The sequence below is a fragment of the Leopardus geoffroyi genome, chromosome A1 (assembly GCF_018350155.1).
Source record: "Leopardus geoffroyi isolate Oge1 chromosome A1, O.geoffroyi_Oge1_pat1.0, whole genome shotgun sequence".
Lineage (NCBI taxonomy): Eukaryota > Metazoa > Chordata > Mammalia > Carnivora > Felidae > Leopardus > Leopardus geoffroyi.
The window spans coordinates 164,727,544-164,749,121 of record NC_059326.1 but is presented as its reverse complement, the minus strand read 5'-3'; the positions used below and the strand labels follow the sequence as shown (position 1 = coordinate 164,749,121).

The 21,578-nt window shown below is 35.2% G+C and overlaps 1 long non-coding RNA gene across 1 annotated transcript in view; it reads right to left on the bottom strand.

Annotated features, from left to right (window-relative positions):
* Nucleotides 1–669: 669 nt before the first annotated feature.
* The window catches only part of LOC123609345, a 283,593-nt gene continuing 262,684 nt past the window's right edge, over nt 670–21,578 (bottom strand). The window contains exon 3 of the long non-coding RNA XR_006717765.1: nt 670–794. This is a non-coding gene — a long non-coding RNA (uncharacterized LOC123609345). The remainder of the gene's footprint in view (nt 795–21,578) is intronic.

Here is a 21,578-nt window from a genome sequence, read left to right as displayed (position 1 = left end):
TTGAAGTACATATCCCTAAGATTCTTCTCCATAAATATTAAGTGTAATAATTTACGTAATTCATCATCAGGTTCACATTTAATATACTGATGCCAAAGTGTTTACCATTGTTTTACAAACATTTTAACTTTATGAAAATTCTTAAAGCTTAACTTACATAGTATTTCAATAAAGTGTCCATGTTTCTTGAGAAACAAAATGGAGGATATTGCCTCTACATGTTGACTAAATTCTGGATATAGTTTTCCTCATGGCTTTTGACTTTTCTGTAAGGTACAGCAAAGTGACAGCTTTGGGTTAAGATGGACTTGTATGGAAATTGGAGGTAATCCAACAATAGTTCCTCTGCTATACAACGACAATTTTTGGAGGAAGAGGAGACCTGAGCTACGCAGAAGGAAACATACTAAATACAATTTTGGAAATATGCAACTTTGAGTACCTTTAGGGTATGCATCAAAAATAAATGAGGCCAGCTGCCAACATTAGTCACGGACTCGTATCTTCCTCTTTGTACAATTCCCAAATTGTACAAATCAAGACAGAAAACAATAAGCTACCACTTTAAGTAATTTATGTTCACCTAAATATTTTAATTACTCTATGTCTCATGTATAATATCTAAGCCCCTGCTTACAATAGATCATAGATATCTTGGAAAAATATCATAATAATTGTACTTCCTAGGTACAAGTTATTATAAGATTAAACATAAAACTCACTGTTTCCCTCTCTCCTTTATTCTCTTTCATTCACTGAAGCAGCCTCTGAAATAAACTGGACTTCCATTTTACCTAGAAGAAGAGAGAGGAAATTACTTACCGACTGCACAGAAATCATTACTTGATAGAAAAATAATTCTTTTTATTATTTCAAAGATATTAAAAAAAGCAAATAAATGAGCAGTGTATGTGTGAACATACACTCTTTATGCCCCCACAACTTTGTTTTGTTAATAAATATTTTATTACTTTTTTTATTAATAGATTTAAATTTTTTAATGTTTGTTTATTTTTGAGAGAGAGAGAAAGGGAGAGAGTATGAGAGGAGGAGGGGCAGAGAGAGAGGGAGACACAATCTGAAGCTGTCAGCACAGACCCTGACACAGGGCTCGAACTCATGAACTATGAGATCAAGCCCTGAGCTGAAGTCACTTAACTCACTGAAATACCCAGGTGCCCCGGATTAATATATTTTATTTATTTATTTTTTTAAAAAATTTAAGTTTATTTACTTTTGACAGAGACAGAGTGTGAGCATGAGCTGGGGAGGGGCAGAGAGAGAGGAAGACACAGAATCCGAAGCAGGCTCCAGGCTCCAAGCTGTCAGCACGGAGCCTGACGCGGGGCTCGAACTCACGAACTGTGAGGTCATGACCTGAGCCGAAGTCGGTCGCTCAGCCAACTGAGCCACCCAGGAACGCCCCGGATTAATAGATTTTAAAACAAAGTTCTGGAAAAAGGTTTTGTCATAATATGCAAGAAAGTTCATTAAGGAAAATAAATTCTATTGGTTATTAGGAGAAATATAGTTAAAAATGTCATTCAGTGCAATTAACTTAAAACTACCTACCACCAAAATCAATTTATATTCTACTAATAAGAAAAAAGGGGACAAACAGAAGCTTTTTGTTTTTCCTTTGGCTTCAAAACAGAACTCGAAAAAATGTGGAGACTCAAATAAAAATGATCCCCCTCTAGATAATTTTTTAAGTGTGATCCACCTCCATCCAATTGAGACTTTCTCATGCCTAATTTCAGTTTTAGTCCCATTGCTTGTTTTCTTATCCTTTATAAAGCATTATACAAAGTCTCAGAGCTATTAGGACTCAGGACTGGCTTTCAAGACAGGCTTTGCTTTTAAGAAACAGCTGTCAGAAGTGACAGGATACAATTGTTAAAACATCTAAAATAAAGGCTAAATAAATGCCTACATATAAAGTGGTATTTTTCTTCTAGGTCTATGTCTTCTATGTTTAGACATAGAGAATGGACTTTCACTCCATTCATGTTGCTTGCTAGACTCAATATGTCACCTGTCTCATTCTTATTAAAATGAATTACCAGTGCAATGCTGTACATGATCAGTGAAATCCAAGGGAAATTACCTACCCCACTTAAAGAAACAGAGCAGAATCACTGCATGATTTTAGTGTTGCTAAAGAAACACACTGTGATCATTTTACTGAATGAACATATTAGATTGGATTTTATTTTGGGGGATGGAATGTATTTAATTCAAAGGTAGGGATTTAACACACAAATTATAAAGTTTACAGATCTCAATTTGAGAGCTGACAGGGGAGCGTAAACCCTAAATATAATTCAAGAGACGTGTTGGAAAATAGGAAAAAAATAAAAGTAAAATTTCAGGACAGAACAGGATAAACTAAAGGAATTCAATGGGAACTTATTGTCTAGTAATCTAAAATGGTAGGCAAAATAGTGTGGAAACAAATAAAGAAATGCCAAAATAACATAAGAATCAGAAAGCAATTTTCTGCCTTAGATCCCAGGCTTCCATAGATTAGGTCACTGAGAAACATGAAGACAATTAGAGGCATTTCAGAATCATGACCAAAAGTAAAATGAAAGACAGATGGATAGATGCACAGATAGTTCAAATACTAGAGAAAAGAGATCTTGTCTCCTGATGAACACAGCTTCCACAGTAAAGAGTTAACACCAGTGGTATATACATGGGACATCTAGGGCTGGACAATGACCCCTTCTATTTGCAATGGTGGGTGGAGACTGACCCTCTGACAAGGTCTTCTTGGGACGGAGCTACAGTTTGCTATGCTTAGGAAATGTAGGAGCTGGAGGAACTTCACTGATAAGGGGTCTCTGAGAAACTGGATGGGAAGTTCTCAATACCATCTAGTAAATAATCTATGCATTATCTTGGATCATATCTGTACTCCCAGACTGACAAAGTTTGGAGGGATAACTCTTACTAAAGAAACTGCTACATCCCATATCTAATTGTCCTTATTTTAGTAAAATTTCTGTCCAGTAGCTGAATATGGAATATGACTTTATTTTTCCCTTGAATATTATCTTTTTCCATTCCTCACATGTATGATTCAATATCTTCAATGCCACTTTATCCTGTTCTTCAAACTTCCAAAACAAAATTCCATTTATACGGGTGAATTAGTGAGAAATATATAAACTATTTAATATTTTGTCAATGACACAGAGGAAAATACTTTTATCATATACACAGAACAAACACTTTAATCAAGCCCACAAATCCTTTATCACCACTGTCACCTAGAGCTTTCCTATAATCTGTCCATCCTTCCCTTGCACAGGGCTCTGCTTTCCACTCCTCCCTGTATTATCAAGTCCCTTTTCTTCCTCCCCAAGGCTCCATTTCACCTACCACTATGAGTGTCACAGTCTCCTGGAGTTTCTCTCACTACAAAGGAACCCTCACAATTGGCAAGCACATTCTCCATATATTTCACATAAAAGTTTTTTAATGATTATGCTATAATAAAAATACTCAATTCTGCCCATGTAAGAAATGGCTATTTTTATTTCAACAAAACAATGAAAATAAAGTATATAGTTAGTAGCAGTATGTATCAATATATACAAATATAAAGACTTGTGGTGTAGCATACCAGTATAATTTGAAAAAGCCTACCATGAATGATGAACACATTTCGATAATGAGACACATTGCACTGGAATTACAGGAGTATACTCTGTCAAGCTGTCCCATGGCGTACTATTTAATAAAACTAATGTATAAGAGAACTTCTACTCATCTTTTTTTTTGAAAACTTGGATTTCCACACAGAATAGTACATTAAATTGGAACATACCTATAGCTAAGTATATAAAAGGTGGGAACAATGGAAAAAGTACAGAGAAGAGGCTCCTCTTTCTGGGATCACATCCTGGTGCTTTTGCCCCCTGCACCTTCCTACAATATTCCACCTACCATATGAATCTGAGCTTATGATGTTTGTTCTTTAAAAGCTTTCTATGAACAGCTCTTCCTTTTCGTCTTTCATGATAGGACCTTTTACAACCTTTCCAGGAACAGCTAAATAAATGAAAAGTTTTTCATTTCTTCTTTGGTCTGCAAAAATAGCTTTTGTTGATGATGAAAAGTGCCACCTCCCAAATTTCTCATTTTTCCATGAAGCAAAAGGTTTACTTTCTGAAGGTTTCACAAGTACTATGAATCACTATATTTATCTTTCTTCTGGATGTAGAAAAATGGGTGGCAATTTAAGCCCCGGCCTTGCATGTTTCTCAAAATATGGCACCATCACCATGTCCAGATTTACTTACTTTACTCAGACTTTTATTTTATTTTTATCAAAAAAAAAAAAGCACTCTTAATTGTAGTTACAGTTGTATACATTTTCTTGTCAAAAGACACAGAAGATACAGTTTAGCAAATCATTCAAAACTAACCTCTGGATATGAAAATTCTAACAGCTGCAACTAAAAATAAGGGTATTTTTTAAACATGCTAACTATACCTCCAATTTATTGAAATACTATCTTTTATGGTTAAGACTACTGATGTTCAATAATGCATTTTCAACCAGTGATATCATTATACATAACCGTGAGGGTTTTCAAATAGATATTTGCTTTTAGTGTATCAGGAAAATACCACAAAATAGCTTTGCATCCCAATAAATTATTGCAATTTCACTGATACACTCGCAATTTTCTCAAATGTTATTGAGGTACACAGTCTTAAAACAGGGAAAACAATAATGTAAATGAGACTTTTCATTTTGATGTTATAAAAATAAAACTTTGCGAAGGATTTAATATTGTAGCCATTTATCATTAGCTCCTAATATGTATCTTTAAAATGACAGGCTGTTGTTTAAGCAATTGAAATCATCGTTTGTTTGTAACAAGTCCTGTGCTCATGGAAAAAAGTTTATAATTTTTATAAAAGTGGGAATTTATTCATAAATCCATTTATAATGGATGTTTTAACATAAGTGCTAAATAAATATTTTTAAAATCCATTCTATGCACAAATATGTGTGCCCTCATAAGTAAGAATAATTAGCACATTAATTCACTACATTGTTTATACTTCAATTATAAAGGCAAACAAAAAGCTGTTCATGTTCTGCTTGAACAGATTTGCAGCCTATGCAAGTGTTGTCTGACCTTAGTTTCCTTTTAGAAACTGAGGATATTTATGGGGCGCCTGGGTGGCGCAGTCGGTTAAGCGTCCGACTTCAGCCAGGTCACAATCTCGCGGTCCGTGAGTTCGAGCCCCGCGTCGGGCTCTGGGCTGATGGCTCAGAACCTGGAGCCTGTTTCTGATTCTGTGTCTCCCTCTCTCTCTGCCCCTCCCCCGTTCATGCTCTGTCTCTCTCTGTCCCAAAAATAAATAAACGTTGAAAAATTAAAAAAAAAAAAAAAGAAACTGAGGATATTTAAAATGAAAACAAACGTCTGAAAGGCCATCATAAACGCAATGCATTAAGTGACTAAGTGAAGAAATTAACAATAGGTAAACCATAAAAACGTAGGTGTACACCAAAAACCCGGCTATTTGACCAAGGACGTTCTGTACTCCCAGAACACATGCTAGTGAAAATGAGTCATGGTAGTGTGCATACATACAGACACATAGGTCGGTTGTGCACACAAATGAATTAAAATTTGTGGCAACACACTTATCGCTTGACATTAGGCTGTGTCTACTGTATCATTCACTTTACAAAACATTTTTAAATGAAAATTATTGGATAACAAACGGGTTATTCATAACTTCATGAATTCAGTAACAAATTCCACTTTCTTTACTATCCTACTTACTAAAACAGTTTTGCCCTCAGGGTCTACTTGAAGAGTGGACATCCGTATTTGTTTTAATTCACTATCCTAGCAAAGGTGTCAGGCTCTAGTGTTCTAAGACAAATTAAAATGGGTACTGATTTTGATGTGGTATCCCAATGGAACCAGGCATTACAATTTCAGGCTTTCCGGCCTTTCTCAAACACAAACACACACACACACACACACACACACACACACACACACACACACAAATTAATTTTGTATGATTTTCAGTTCTAGTTAGAGCCTTTGTCCCAAGGGCTTGTTAATCTTGTATCCCATTCCTGCCCTGTTACAATTTAAAGATTGTCAAAAGAAGGATAAATTTCATGCCATTTTCTGTTCTCATTACAATCTTCAGATTGTTATGAGAACGGATTAATTTTGCTCAATTTTCTGCCCTCGTTACAGACTGTTATGAGAATGGATTAATTTTATGACATTTTCTTCTTTCATTATAATCTTTGTTATGGGAATGAGAATATGTAATGAGAATGAGAGCATATCAAGCATTAAAAGGTCTGTGAGAGCTCATGACAAAGATTGTAACAAGAAGAGAAAACGGCACCCAATCCATTCTTGTGACAATTTTAAGATTGCCAAGCGAACCCAGAGTGACACTGCATTTATCCACTCTGAAGACAAAGATTGTTGAGAAAATGGGAATAAGAGCAAAATTAATCAGTTTTTCTGACAATCCTGAGACTGTACTTAAGCGTACAGTATTTTTTTCTGTGATACAGTACTTACTTGAAAACATGTGCATTGCAATTAAATGTTACTTACTGGAAAATGTCATTTTAATATTTTATTTTTTCTATTTCTTTTTTTTCAATTTCTCTCTCCTTTCTCACTCACTCTTTCATTCCCTCTTTCCTTTGTTTTCTCCTATTCTTCTCCCTCCCTCCCTCTTTTCTTCTTTATCTTTGATGTGCATTATGACCTGTATTTTAAAAATATTATTACATTTAAATGGAAATCAGTATCACTTAAAATGACAATACAAAAAAGAGAAAATAACACACACAAAAAAGAGCCACAATAAGAGACAGAACCTTAATCAGCCATTGCTTTAATTATTTCAAATCATTTATTTGAATCAACTGTCTCCAGGTTCCCAGAAAAAAAAAAAATTATTTTGTTTTGTTTTGTAGAAGTTACTAGAGCAGTCAACATAATGAAACTATCCTAGGTCTGCAAATATATGCTACTTAATCGTTTTATTTGCTAATAAATAGGTCACTGCCTTGTAATATGCTCTCAAAAACTTGAGTGGATATGCCTACTACCATATCTGAATAACATCAACATTCCCATGGGATGCAGATGAAGACTTCTTATAAAATCTTGCAATTTCAGCCCCATGCATATCTTGTTCATACTTCTCAATGGTTTCACCGTAATCATCTCCTTCTTACTACCTTTCTTTTCAACCTTTTTCTGCATGGGGACCATTGTACATACTCACCCAGATGCTGACTACAGTACAGTATTACTAAACTTGTCTTATACTGTATTTAATGTAACTGGCAATAAGGCAGCAGAAGAAAGGGTCTATATCTGCAGGCAGCTTGACCTAGAATGAAGCAAAGCATTCCTAAGCTTACTCTTGTATGGAAAAGCAAAGGACTGCCCATAGGTGCTCTGAAGTGACAGAAAATAGTGCCAGTTGTGTGCACCTTCCAACGTTCTGAAAAATCACTGATTTCTGCCAAACACCGTGGCCTGAGACCGAGCATCCGAGCATGGGAGATGATCACCCCCAATCTCACAGAGAAAGAGAGAAAGAGAAGAACCACTGGCTCAGTTGTGATCATGTGACATCTGGCATCATGTATGACTTGTATTGCAAGATATCGTTCATTTATCAAGTTAAAATTTATTAGAAATGTTTTCTTATCTTAAGGAACACTCACAGAACAAGTTACTTGTAATCCGAGGTTTTACTGTTTATGTATTGGGTATACATATATATGTATTTGTCAATATAGGTCTTTTATATTTATATAAACACATACATGTGTGTGTATGATGTTGCAACATCTTTTTTAATAGCATATATTAGATAAATGACACTAAAAAATTAGTCATTTTGGCATAATCAAATAAATACCACAAATAATGCCTGTAGTATTATTATTGAATACCTTTTTAATAACAGATAAAATATTCAAGAATACACAATTTACTGTTATTATTTCAGGACTGTACATGGAATTCATATATGCATTTTATAAATGAAATACGACTTTTCTATTAAAACCCAAGAGGTAAAGTTCTCACAGAATCCTGAGATCATTATTCCTGAGATCATTAAGCTGTATTTCTTACTTCAAACCATTCTGTTTATTCTTATACATGGCAAACATTGCTAGAAACTAATATATACAGAGGGGGTAAAAAAATAAATGTTTTGCATTGATCAAAATTTGAAATCATATCCATGAAAGCTGATTGACCACATGCTAAAATGACTTCATTAATGTGTTTTTGATGAATGAGTCTCATTTCCATTATCAGTTGCAACCTTAATGATTTCAATTGTCAACTCACTTCATCCTATTTATTTCATTATTTTTTCTCAGGGCCCAAAATCTTTAGCTCTTTTCTTCACTAGTTGGGACTTACATTGTTTACAAACTTGATACATAGTTTTATTTGTGTGTATATGTAACATCATCATAAGCAATATTCTCTAGAGTATTAAGCTGAGACCAGACTCATGGGCTAATGACAAATGGGAAGGCCTAGAGATCGAATAGTAAGTCAGTAGGCAAAGGCCGAGCCGACCCAGAAGTGCAAGGAGTATTGAGAGTCAAATACCCTGAAAAGAAGGTGATCTAGGCCTCATGAACCTGAGAACCTGGAAATTGGACAGAACCACTAGCTCAGGCACTTCCCAGCCACAGAAAGTAGGCCTCTCAGGTGTGCTTATGGTACAAACCATGTGAGGCCAGCTGGATGGGCCAGGCACGTCTCACATGTACATAATCAGGGCCACAGTAAATTCTATTTCAGAGATGTTCTATCTTTCTTGTTCAACTTTCTTTCCCTCATTAAATCAAATACTTTGTCAACATTAGCTCACATTTTAGCAGATGTTCCCAAATAGCTAACATTTCACTGATTGGTTCGGCTCTTTACTTCTTCTACAGAAACCTTCTTTTGCTTTTAAATTTGATTCCAGCAGAAATGGAACATTCTCATCTTCCTTTACTCTTAAAATCTGCTCCCTGAAGTCAGTTGTGGCTGCAAAGTAACAAGACACAGAAGATACCCGCCCCACTCTGGCAGTACTGTCTCTAATTGCAGCCTAGTCCTCCTGTTCAGCTGATTTATGTTTTTTTTTTTTTTTTTTTAATTTTTTTTTTCAACGTTTATTTATTTTTGGGACAGAGAGAGATAGAGCATGAACGGGGGAGGGTCAGAGAGAGGGAGACACAGAATCGGAAGCAGGCTCCAGGCTCTGAGCTGCCAGCACAGAGCCCGACGCGGGGCTCGAACTCACGGACCGCGAGATCATGACCTGGCTGAAGTCGGACGCTTAACCGACTGCGCCACCCAGGCGCCCCAGCTGATTTATGTTTAAATACAGCAATATCAAAGTGCTTCAAAAGAGTCTGAGACATTTAAAAAAAAAGATACAGTTTTCTTATAGTGGCATCCTTGAAACCAGTTAATTATGAAGGTGATTTCAGGTGAAACAGTAACAGTATCTGACGGATAGGAGGAACATTCATGGTACACGTACTGTGGGAAAAGATGGTATCTGTATTTGTCCTTTCAAAAAAATTAAAAAACGGGCTTGACATACTAATTTAACCTCTATGACTAAAGTTCTTGACCTCATTCATCTACTACTACGAAGATTAAGGCTCTCATCCATTGCATTATATCCAAGGCAGTTATACCCCTGCATTATGCTATTTCTACCTGTGCATTTGATAATGCTAATAGTTCTTTGTTTTGAACATACTTCCAAGTCAGTCTCCTCAATCCATACTTCTTCATCCTCTGTATCACAGGTTGTCACCATTTGTCTAGAAAGGGCTAGGCACCCAAGTCACCGTGGGTGTTCTTCCATCATGTTGCCACAATATGTACTGAAGCACTCCATAGCTGTGTTTGTGTGCCTGCAGCATTCTTTGTCCCATTCGAAACTCTTGGTTCATAATTTGTCTTAACTTAGTTCATAATGTAAGCTCCAAGCATATTATAGTTCACTCATAATCGGCACCCAAGAAAACATTTATGAATGAGAGACCAAAGATGAGTTCTCACAGCAAAAGAGTATTTACAGATATGATATCTTGAAAATTACATTTCAACAGCTAGTCTAGCTGTTACTAATATTTTAATGTAACATAAATAATTTTAGGAAGGGCTGACATTTTAAACTGATACTTTTCTCCAACATTATTATGGAAGCAACAAAAAAGATTTTTTTTAACTTTTTGAGTTTTTGTTTTCAAAATAATGTTGAAATTATATAGAGACAAACATTAACTTCAGGACAGATAATATGGAAGTTGAAGTAAAAAAATTAATAATTTTGAGGGTATTTTAAGGGAAGCTAAGGGATTTTCAATAGTATGGATTGGTAAACTTATACAACTGGTCAGATAATCATTTGATTCCACAATTCATATTACATGCATATTCATTATATATGTTACTCTGCCAATTAAATGTGATAGGATGATTAACTTCTAGAGTCAGCTCTATTAGGGGGAAGTTTTGTGTGAGTGAATAAATATGCATTTGATATTATGTGTAGAATCATTTAACTTCACTTTCAGATGTTCAGGGCCATTGAAGAATATCTTATGGGATTTAGGGTGTTGGTAATGATGGAAGAGAGGAATCTGCTCCAAAATGGTGGCTGGAGAAAGTCTTGCCTATTAACTAGAAACTTCATGATTGATTAGTTTCATTTGGAGACTAACTCCTATCAATTATGTTTTCCTTTGTTTCTAAAAATTAGTTGACTTAAATGAAGTGCTTAGAATTTCTCTGATATGCCTTGAAAAATAATAACACACATATATACACACATATACAGGCACAGACAATACATTCCATTCCTTTGGTGGCTGGGGGTGAGGTTGGGGATGGGGGGGGGGGACAGTAACAACAAAAAGCATCCCAACAAAGAGCTCTGGAAAAAAGCTAAAACTTACCCTGTTTTCTCATGGTCTGATGTCAGATGTAAAATGAATAGGTCTGTTCTGAGGTCAGAATGAGAAAAAAAGATCAACATGACCTCTGGGAAATAAAGGTTATTTGACATTTGGGGGATTATCTACTAAAGGCATTGGCCTTGTATCAGAGTAAAGGCTTGACAGGCAGAGAAGACTTCATTTTCCCCACAGTGAAATATAAAGGCAAAAGTTAAGCCCGTGCCTCCCCTCAGCAAGAACAGTTGCTGAAATCAGTAGCCTTGATCGATGATGTATTTTCAAAATCAAAACAAGCATCAGTGTCTCCAATCTAATCACATCTCCTAAAGCTACTGCTTCCTGTGGGAATTTAATTGCTGCAACATTAGACTCCAGACAACAGGCACTTCTCAAGGCTACCTATCAGGGCAGGGACAAAAATCTGTGGGATAGTGTCAAAGCTGTTAGACGCAAAACCTGTTAAAGCCCCATGTGTATAATTTTCCTCCTTCAATTTCAGCAGTAAAATTTTACAGATCCTCTATAACAAGTTTAAAAATGCAGCAGCATTATTTATACTGACCATGAAAAGGACAAAAATATTTTAGTCTGGTAAAAACTCACCTTTATTTTTTTCATGTTCCAAAATGTACTCTGAAAAAAAATATTACTGCTTTGCTGTGATTTGTTTTAATCATCATTTCTATATGAAGACCTGGAAGTTAGGTGGTTAACTTTTATTCACAGGCTTATTAAATTTTTAATTAAAATTTTCAAAATATCTCTGCATATTAACCAAACAGAACAATTTTTCTGACCAAAACAAAAAAAAAATCTATCAGATCTCATGCTCATTAAATCTTCTTAATACATGGCACTCTTTTTTCTACTATTCTCTCAAAGACCCTTCTGCCAAGAGAATTACTTTCTTCCTATATCATCACAGGAGCTACAAGCTGTGTATTACTTTTTCTGAGTTATTCTTTTTACATTACCCATATCACAGAGAAAATGAGCAAAACAAGAAAACTAATGAGAATTTAATGCTAAGAGCAATGTAAATCTTGAAATTTTAAAATACTAAATTGAAAGATCCACAGTGAAATGTAATGTGAAAAAGCCTCATGAGGTCTAAAATAATTTTATGGGTCTTCTTTCAGTGAACATGAAGGGATGTATCTTGATGTTATACAAAGTATCTTAGCGTACTTAGCTAAGCTAGGAATAGGATGTGTTGCTTTTCTTCCCTATTGTGATAGAAGTCAAGATTTTACTAATAAACTTTTATGGAAATCAATGGCAACTTTCATCTCTATCTAAACTTCCCCTCTTTAGTGAGATTCATATTATAAATAAGCATGTTGTTATATGTACATTTTAATAATAGTATAACAATTATTATTCATTTATTAATGACATAGTAATATTTTCCTTGTACCACTGGAGTACTTTGTGGTTTAAGGTCATACGTGTCACCTTCTCAGAAAATTCTCAAAATTTTGTTAGATACCCTAGTATCCAGTTTATTCATGAGGCAATAACACTAACTGATTGTTCAAAATCTCAGAGCTAAAAAGTAAGGATCTGGAGCTTAAAAATCAGCATAGTGATTCCATGTTAAATACATTTTCTACCACACACAGTATTTAATATTTAGACATTTACTTCTGAGTACTTGCTGACCTTTTGCCACTAGTTGTTTCAATTATCCATTGATGCATAATAAACCAATCCTAAATTTAAAGGATTAAAACAACCACCATTAACTATCTTTCATGATTCTATGGGTAGACTACTTTTTAGCTTAATGTGGTGTGATCAGGGGACACAGACAAGGGCCAAAATGTCCCAAATCGCCTTTTACAAGGGTATCAGTTTAGATTAGCTGCTGGTTGGGAGATCAGCTGAGGTTGCTGGCCTGGGGCCTTTGTTTTCCTCCATGTGGGCCTCCTAATATGGCTTCTTTGGTTTCCTCACAGAAAAGTGACTAAGTCTAAGAAAGAACATTCCAAGTAATTAAGGCAGAAGTTACAGATCTTTTAAAGCCCAACCTCAGGATTTACAGACACTTATGTTGCATTCTATTGTTCAAGATTGTGAGGAATAAGTTTAGCAATTCCTGGAGCTTGTGCCAATGGGTTAACAAGGCTTAGACCAAAATGTCCAAGATTAGGTAAACAGGGCGAAAGTGCCCCCAGCATGAAACAAAAGCATAGAGCGGAAAGCTGCTTCCACAGGATGAAAGCATCCAGAATAGGTAGGTTAACAGGTAAACAGGGCAACAGACAGCTGCAGCAGGGTGAAATTGCCCAGAGCTAATTAGCAAAAAAAAAAAAAAAAAAAGTGCCTTTATGACCCTGAGGTAGCATGCTCTATCTGTCTTATTCCCTAGGCAATTTAAGATAAACAGACACGGTGCCTGGTACCCGCCATTAACAGCCATCTGTTCAGCTGTTCAGCACTGGGATTTTGTTTTATATTGACTCAAACCCCTAACACCACATATCTTTGAAACCCCCTTTCTTTCACACACTTGAGTTAATGATCACTGTTTCATTGTCTCTTTCTGCACATCCAGCACGATTGTAAGCCTTCTGATCCTAACAAATATGGAGCAAGGACCCTTACTCAGGGCTCTTGTCCCCTCCCGGACATTAGCCTCTCTCTTATTCAATTCTGCATCTGCTCTCTTGCTGGACAAGAGAGAACTCCAGACTCAAAGTCTATGATACAAAATTAATCATAGGGATAGTGAGGGTCACCAACCATCTCTCTTTGTCTAGGGCCAATTTGTGTACTGCAGCACAAGACTTTCAGCTAATACCAGGGCATTCCTGGGCAAATCTGGAAGGCTGGCTATCCTAGACAGCCCAAACTTAGGGGTAGAGAAAACAGATTCCACTTTTGCTGAGGAAAGGAAAAGGTCACATAATAAAAAAACAGAAAGAGTAGATGTAAGTTGCATGTTTCGAAATGCAATCTACTCAGTCACTGAGCTCTGGGGGAATTTCATTCCTACCAGTTACATTTAAGCTTAGTAAATATCCATAAATCTAATCTGACTAAATTATTTATTGGATTATTTACTGCTTCATTGTTTAAATAGTTTGAATTTAGAGATGTGCCAGTAAGGATATATGGTCTCACTCACTAGAAACTTTTACCAAAAAAAAAAAAAAAACCTGTAAGGTCCAGAAAGACTTGAAAATGCTACTGTTGATGATTAATACAGTTCAGTAACTATTAGAGTTAAACAGATTTTGTGGACTAGACTGAGAATCTAACCTACATCTGCAACCTTTGTTTTTCTCTTTGTGAAAATTTATTCTGAATTTTCAGCCACCAATGTAACTTCTTTTAACACATGTTACTTCTTTATTGGAAAATAATCAGAAAAATATAATAACCTAGTTTTTTAGAAGTAATCATATAGGTGAATAGAGGAGTATTTTCAGTTTACAAAAACACTGTCACTCTACAATAACACTGTCACTAGAACTTTCTAGAGTGATGGAAATGTTCTATATTATAGTCTCTAGCCAAATGTAGCTATTGAGCACTTGAAATTAGGGTAGTGTGACCAAAGACACGAATTTTTAATTGTTTCTAATTTTAATTAATTTAAATTTAAAAAGGCAGATGTTATATATATAATCATCTTTACCTGTTCTTAAAACACTGCTTATTGTCATCATATACATATATATATATACTTCAATATATATATAAATATACACTTCTATATATATATATATATATATTTCATAATGGAATAAAATAAATTGCTTCTTGTCTAAGTAATCTAGAAGTATTACATATTGGTTTCTCCCTGACTTTACTCATTCTGGTCTATGCCATATAAAATTTGGAGGACTCATATCGTAAACTAAAAGTGATAATGAGAAATAATGTAAAATTGTAAGCTCAGATCCCCATGCACATAGCCAGAATATCATTCTCTACTTCCCCAATAGACTGCATTTATATAATTCATTCTGTTTTGACAATGCTAAGCAAGTTTTTTCCACATCCCCTTTGTTTCAGAATCTTCATTCTCACAATAACTCTTTGGAGTTGACTTCTCATCAAAATAGTCAATTATATCCCTAGTAAAATAGGCATTTACATTCCTGAACTTTTACTCATTTTGAAGAAAATTAAGTAAATTTCTATATGTATAATATTCAACCACCTGAAGCTGCTGAATGTAAACATCTATCTTACAACTTCTGTCCTTATAAAAGGGATAGAAATCATAGATCTCAGAAATCATTTATCTCATTGTATTTTTCTGTTGAAGAACAATGAACAGATAGAGATGACAGTGGTGTCCATTTAAACAGATCCTATGTACCAAAAGCAAGGTTGGCTAGCCCCAATTAATTTTATTACAGGATAAGAATTTTTGGCTCCCTACTGTATCAATAATTTTTAAACCACAAAATACCTTTCTCAGTCAACTTTTTCTTCAATAGCTAATATACTGGAATTTCTAACCACCTAAATAAAAAGAAGTCTGTCCAATAAAAGGACCAAGAAACTCTCTGAATTATTTTTTTTTCTTTTGGCCTGGGATTAAGAGATGAGTGGAAATATTGCATCATTGTGCATCACAGAATATGCAGGAATTTATATTTGCTTCAAGAGAACAATTTCTACATGAAAATAGTCCTCCACTTCTTCTCAAATCATTTGGTCTAGAGGTCAACAAGTCCATGGAGAGATGCTGGACATCTGTCATTTCTCACCTCCTTTAATTTTGAACAGTGTTAGCCCAACATGTTGATGAATCCACTTCTCTATTCTGCTATTTAGAAAGTGAAGATAACTAAAGAAGACTTATTTTGCAGTCCGGTTACTTTCAAGAGACTTAGTTACATGCACAGCACCAGTAGTTCCCCATAGGTACTGACACAGGATCATAAATTACTCTCAATTTTCCCCCAAAAATTAAACCCACATACTAATTCTTAATTAACCTAGAATAATAGCAATTTTACCCTCTAAATCATTGGTAAATTACTCCTACATGCTATCTTTGACTCAGAAGAACACTCAGTTCATTTCTCTACTTCTTCCTATCTCCAACTTACTTGACTATCTAGATTCCATGATCCAATCAATTCTTCAGACTCCTTTGTAATAGCACCCTAAACTTCCCAATTTCTTTGAGAGCAAAATCCTCAGACACAACTTCTCAGCTAAAACAGTCAATTATTTTCCTAAAAATTAGACACCAAGTCACTAGATAAACATCAAGTCAATCACTATGCTTCACATCTTGGAGGCATATGTTATTTTATTGAGGAGGAAACTGATACTCCTTCAGACTCCTTACTTTCATCTGTCAATGGGGCTCCTTCACATTGATGATACCACATACACATATCAGGTTCTGAGCCTGTTTTTTCCTAAACCACCACTGTTACTTCTCTAAGGACCTAGGAATCCTTCATGATGCCACCCTCTCCCACATTCATCATATCTAATCAAAGCTAAAGTCTGTCACATCTCTAAACTAAGTGTTTCAGGAATATGCCCATATTTCTCAAAAAACCTACTATTTTACTAGCATGAGGCATTTGATCTCAGCTAGATGACCTTTACAGTGTTTTAAATCCTCTCCTCTACCAGATTTGGCCCCTCCAAGCTACCTTCCACTGAGCAAACAGTGATCAATTTGATGATGTAACCATGTGAATCTTTTGTTTAGATCATTTCAATGTTTTCTAATTATCTTACAAGCCTTTGAAAATCTGGTCATCATGTACCTCTCCAGCTTTATCTCTTCATTCTTCACCTAGCAATGGTGAACATTTTTCCTCTATATTCCATCACATTCAGTTCTTCATATCTGTTCTCTCTGTAATCCTGCACCTACTTCACTGCCAAACATTTTGGACAAACTCTTTTTATTCATCCACCATTTATTCCATAGGTTTTTTTGTTTTTTGTTTTTTGTTTTTTGTCTGCCTATTACATGTCTAATACGTAGAATACTAAGAGTTGAGACATGCTAAGTGAATAAAATAAACATCATCTGTTAAATCATAATGGTCATACTCTAGTATATTTTAGGTCTCAGATTAAAACTTCAAATGTCCTACAGGCTAGGTGAGTTAATGTTTCCTGGTGATACTGTACACTTTTCATAACACTTATTATTCTTTATGTATGTAATTGTTTATTCCATGTCTTTCATACAAATTAAAAACCAGTTCTATGAGGGTAGAAACAGAGCTGTCTTGTAGACACAGCATCTGGCATATTTTCCAGCAAACATTAGGCAGTGGAAAATATTTCTTAAAATAATGAAAAGACATGTGGATACAGTTGAACAAATTATGCCAAGATGCATGTACAAATGATCTACTTATCACTTTGCACTTGTTATTAGTGATAATCCTAGAAACGTTGAAAATACATTTAAAAAACTTAATCAAAAATAGAATAACTTAACAAAATGTGTAAGAAGTTTGTATGTGTTTATGTGAATTTGCTTAAAACCAGAATTCCAACTAACAAAAAAAAAAAAAGTTTAGATGTTTCACATATTCAAAGAATATAAAAATAGTAACTAGGCTTTATAAATACATCATTCATATATTTAAATATACTGTGAAAATTGGTAGAACAATTAAGGAATTAACAGAAACAAATATATTTTAGAGATGAAATTCTCTGCAGATATTAAGTGTTCATGTTTTGGTAACTGCAGTTTTCACCATGAAAATAGCACTAGAAAATATATCTGGTTGATAAGGAAAAAAATTTTTTTTTGTTCTAACAAACCAACCATTCAACAAGGTTCTTATACACATACATTTCATTTTCAGCAAATTTACATTTTCACACTGTTTTTTTATGTGTGAATGTGTTTCTCCAATTTTGCTCCATTATATGTATGAGGTATGAGACTAGATTTACCAGAGTTAGATTTTCACCATATACTCCCAATAATTTAGATCATACATACTGGAAATATTTCCAAGGGAGAGAGCTCACAACACATTCTCTCTTAAATCCACCCAGGAGCTGAGTTAACTCTAAGAGACTATGTTCTTACAGAACAAAGTTGAAAAGCACAGGGGAAACAGAGTGGGAAGGAAGGACAGAGGAATCCATTCCTGGATAATAAGAGTATCAAGGCATAGCACCATTTTATGAGAAAACATAACAGTAACTCAACTAGTCTTACAGGTATTTGAGGTGTTAGCTGAGACCTAAAATACACTAGAAAATCATTATGATTTAATGGATGATGTATGTGATTCAATTTAAAACTCAATTACCCAACTCAAAGACTGGCAAAAATAAGTTCAGTATATGGATATTTTTGACTTGGCAAAGAACACACTTATTTTTGCTCTTAAGGAAAATACTTTCCCACTCGAGATAATTTTATGTAAAAGTGACTTTCCTATAATTTCATTATTATTATTTTTAAATTTCCCCACTGCCTACAGTAATTTAGTAATAGTATCTTGTTGAAGTACTTAGAGTATCATTAATTTATTTCCTAATATATTACACTCTATTACCATATAGTCTATTTCCTCAGCTGGGTATCAGGGGATAACATTTGCTATGGAAAAATATTACAAAAAGAGCAATAGCAAATATAAGCAGTGAGTTCACTTTTGAAGATGTTTGGATAAATTGAACAAATCATTTGATTCTAGTGAACTCAAGCCTTTTCACAGAGCAATTTATCCCAGAACTAATCTTTTAGTCAATTAAAAAACAAAAAAAAATGTTTCATCTTTGACCAGGTATTTGAAAGCGTGTTTTAACTTAAACATTTTAATCAGATTAATCTTTTCAACAATTTCTTAAAAACTTTTAAAACATAAAAATCTTATCAATTAGGTCCTTACCTGTGCCATTTTTAGAGTTCTTGATTATGTATAAGAGTTCAAATATAGAAATATTATTCATAGTAGCACAGTTAAAAGGTTTCTGATGAAGAAAAATGAAACAAACTTTTGATGAAGACATCTTGTATTTATTTCTTTTTCCTTAAAAAGGGGGGATTTATGTAATAAGTTATATCAAGAACTATGTTTCTCTTCCCAGTAAGAAATTTTATATATTGCAAATACAGAATACCTCAAATTGCCAAATTCCTATGAGAAGTTTTTCTTTGTCAAGAAACTATATTTTCATGCTTTATCATGCTTCCAATAGAGAACAGAGATACTTGGCCCTCAGTGTCCCAAAGGAGGTAATAAAATAGTAATCATGGTAACTATTAGCACTAACTTCAATGATGTAAGGATGTTCAGACGGTCTATCCCCATGGGTCTATCTTTCCTATGCTAAGTGAAGTAATAAAACAAGTCAGAACAATTCCCCTCATTGGAAGTCTCTGTGTTAGTCATTTGTCCTGTTGATCCAGGCCAGATCAGCAACTACTCAGGTATTATTCATATATCAATATTACCTTAGCATTCACCTTGTACTCATACTGTTTAAGGCACTAAGGACATAGTACTGAATGGAACAGACAAAAGAGCCTGCTTTCCTGAGTTCTGAACATATCATGGACCATTATAAGGACATCTGTCACCAGCTAGATCCCCAGATCTTATCTTTAGTGATCACCTGCTTACACCCACCTACATTTGTTCCACATTTTTCCTTAAGCTCTTCTTTCCAGCTTTTCTCTTAACTCAAGCAAAAAGACCTAAGGGGCATAGCATACTGTGACAGAAACCAAAGCTGTCCCCTCAAGCAGTTACAACTGACAGGGCTCAGACCACCCAAATCATTTTGAACTTAATTTCTGACTGGACTCGTGTCTGCACAGATGGGCCATGGAGTGACCCAAGAAATGACTGACAGTTATTTTTACCTCATTATAATACTAAAATCTGCTTCCAAGGAGAAGCACAAGCCCCATTTACATAACATACAATGTATATATAGGCATGTTTCCTTAAGGCACATGCAGGACCTTATGCCTTTCTCTACCTCCAATGACAAGGCTCTACTATCCAAATATCCATCCTAACCCTAAGTAAAAGGAACCCATTCATTCTTGCTCAGGGAGTCATGGCTTTGGAAGTTATTCCTCATGATTTCCTTGTTTTCTACAAGTAGTTTCCTTTGTGCAACAACTCCACCTGTTGTAGCTTCTACCTATAACGCAGCAAGGAGCAAACTCCTGTTAGTGCAAACTCCTGGCACTAAATCTGAGAAAAATGTGAGGCACTATAAGGTCTTGAACAAAAAGACATGATCTAAATTATGTTATAGCTCATGATCTGGTTTCCAAGTGGATATTTAACAGTGGAGGAAAAAAGTGAAAGCAAGGAGACGAGTTAAGAGGATATTAGAAAAATCCCAGAGAGATAATCAGGAAAAAAACAGTAAAGAATAAAAATCACACAGGGTATATTTTGAAGATGTAAACAATAGGATTTTCTAACAGCCTACATAAGAGATGAGAGAGAGACAGAGAGACAGAGAGACAGAGATGGAAGTAATTCTCCCTTCGACTCAGGGATGAAAGTAGTGTGGTATTTAAATGTGGTGGAACATACAAATGGAAAGAAAATGATGGGACAGTGAAAATCCTTTGACCAGTCTTTCTCAGCACTTTAAAATTCTGACTTCATTTTATTTATAAAAATCCTGAAGCAGAAACAAAGTTGACTCAAAATTTGTTCAGTTTTAAAATAGCATCATACTCATAATCACTCACCACAGAGAGTACACTTAAAGTCCATTGGCAGCAATATGAAAATGACTGGGTATTTTATGAGCAGAAAGCTCTTTTGCATTCTGCCTACTTCATTCTGATGTGGGATTCTGAGGTAGGGGTGTACGGGAGGGGGTCCTACACACCAACAAACAATTCTCCAGACACCAATTGTGTGTCCTACAATTTAACTCAATTCTGACACTATTTATCTGGCGATAGCATCAGATTCCAGAGCTTAAGGAGATTCAGTCCTACAAAACTGCCTTCCTCCCATGACACTTCAGACACCAGTCACAAGCCCAGGTTGTCGCTGTGCTTCTGACCAACTGGTTATAGATTGGACGCTCGCAAGGCACCCTCCTTGGGTTTAATTTGCTAGAACATCCCATAGAACTCAGAGAAACATTTTACTTAAAAGATGACCAGTTTAGGGGCGCCTGGGTGGCTCAAGAGGTTTCAGCTCATGTCATGATCTCATGGTTCATAAGTTCAAGCCCTGTGTCAGGTTCAGTGCTGACAGTGTGAAGGCTGATTGGTATTCTCTGTCTCCCAACTCTCTCTTCCCCGACCCTTCCCTGCTATCTCTCTCTCTCTCTCTCTCTCTCTCTCTCAAAAATAAATAAACATAAAAAAAAAAAAGAGAGATGACCGTTTATTAGACAAGCTAGAACTCAGAAACAGCCAGATGGAAGAGATGTGTAGAGTAAGGTTATAGAGTAAGGTATGTGGGAAGCGCTGAGGAGCTTCATGTCTTCTCCAGAAATACCATTCGACCACATGACCATGTGTTCATCAACCTGAAAGCTCTCAGATAATCCTGTCTGTCTGAGTTTTATGGAGGCCTCATTTCATAGGCATGGCTGATTAAATTACTGG